General features: G+C 35.5%; 1 pseudogene; it reads left to right on the top strand.

Annotated features, from left to right (window-relative positions):
• Positions 1-448: 448 nt before the first annotated feature.
• Positions 449-1,018, top strand: LOC138149815 (calmodulin-like; annotated as a pseudogene).
• Positions 1,019-1,923: the final 905 nt, after the last annotated feature.

Below are 1,923 nucleotides of genomic sequence, written 5' to 3'. Positions count from 1 at the left end.
CCAATTGTGCTTTTGTAACACTCACTCACAATTATTTTTCTATTAAAATTAAAATGAACTAAGGCAATTGGGGATGGGTAAATGAAGGAAGGAACAGTTCTGATCATTTAACTTAGTGGAAAAGATACTTGAAGAACCTCTTATTTAACCCATTTTCAGAAGCTTCAGGAATTAGAAAAACCTTTCAGATTTCACTTACACTGCAGAAGGAAATGTCCGGCACATTTTGCTACTTTAAAACATAAATTTTTTAAAGTAAAAATATGATTAACTAGAAAAAAAGTAGAGTACATTGTTGAGAGAGGAAAAAATCTATCTTTATCTTCATATGTCAGGTCACAGACTTTTTATTTTTTCTCTTTCTAACACAAATGAATATATTCATTCCAAATCATTTACTAAAAGTCACGTCCAAATCAACTTTCCTAAAAAGAATGGTTTAGATTAGTCCAAGTGCAGACACTGAGTGTGGTGGCTGTTTGATAGGAACTTGGGCAATAGTAATGCTAACAGCATGGCTGATTGGCTGACAGAAGAGCAGATTGCAGAATTCAACGAAGCCTTTTCACTGTTTGAGGTGGTGGTACTATCATAGTACCACCCTATAACTATAAGGACGGAGATGGTACTATAATGACAAAGGAATGGGGAATTGTAATGAGACCACTCAGACAGAACCCCACAAAAGCTGAATTACAGGATATGATTAAGTAGAGGATGATGACAATGGCACAATTGACTTTCCAGAATTTCCGACAATGATGGCAGAAAAACGAAAGACACAGATAGTGAAGAAGAAGTTAGAGAAGTATTCCATATGTCTGACAAGGATGGCAATGGTTATATTAGCACAACAGAACTTCGCCATGTGATGACAAACCTTGGAAAGAAGTTAACAGATGAAGAGGTTGATGAAATGATCAGGGATGCAGATATTGATGGTGATGGGCAAGTAAACTATGAAGAGTTTGTACAAACGATGACAGCAAAGTGAAGACATGGTACAGAATGTGTTAAATTTCTTTTACAAAATTGTTTATTTGCCTTTTCTTTGTAACTTATCTGTAAAAGGTTTTCCCCACTACTGTTAAAAGGAAATGCATGTGTAGTAATTAGAACTTCATTCCTCCATATTTTTCCTCCCTTTATCTACTGTCATTGTCCTGAAACTTTATTTTACAAAGCTAATCAAGGAAAATATGTTGCACGTGGCTTACTCTGGATATATCTAAGCCCTTCTGTACATCTGAACTTAGATGGAGTTGGTCAAATGAGGAAACATCTGGATTATGCCTTTCTTTTTTTAAAAAAAATAAGTCATTTTCTTTAGCTGTCAGCATGTTGCTGTTGAAGTGTGGAGTTGCAGCTCTGTATGGACTATGGACAGTCAACAATAGGTACTAAAAGTTTCGCTATTGCAAAACTGGTGTATTATCCAGGTACTCATATACTATTTTTTGTACTGTTGGTCCTGTACCAGGAAACATTTTCTTCTATTGTTACTTGCTTATTAAACTTGGTTTAGCTACTTATTTTTTTAAAAATCTGCTTATGGTGCAATTTGCCTCCAATCCATTCCAAGGTGTATTTTCCATTAAAAATAATTGCAATTAAAAAAAAAAGATTTTTGTCTGAATGATGAAAAAATACACTTTTGGAAACTAGCCTACTGATTAAAATATGTTTACACCATGTAATGGGAATGTAAATTTTTAAGATCTTCCCTGCCCCTAGGCTAAAGTGCACCTGGAGCCTGGGGTGGGAGGCTTGTTTTTCAGTTGATACTTTTTGATTGGCCAGTGGGTCCAGAAGGTTGTTACATTCTCTGAGCCAGGAGAAGGCTATATAAACCCTGATTTGAGGCTTTGTTTTGGGGCTCACTTTGAAAAGTGTTCTGTGATTTGATCAGATGAGATTCTGGGA

This window comes from Petaurus breviceps, unplaced genomic scaffold (genome assembly GCF_028583685.1).
Source record: "Petaurus breviceps papuanus isolate PSGF00001 unplaced genomic scaffold, PetGlider_PUasm1.0 90849, whole genome shotgun sequence".
Lineage (NCBI taxonomy): Eukaryota > Metazoa > Chordata > Mammalia > Diprotodontia > Petauridae > Petaurus > Petaurus breviceps.
The sequence above is the reverse complement of the archived record's forward strand: the minus strand, read 5'-3'. Positions and strand labels throughout refer to the sequence as shown.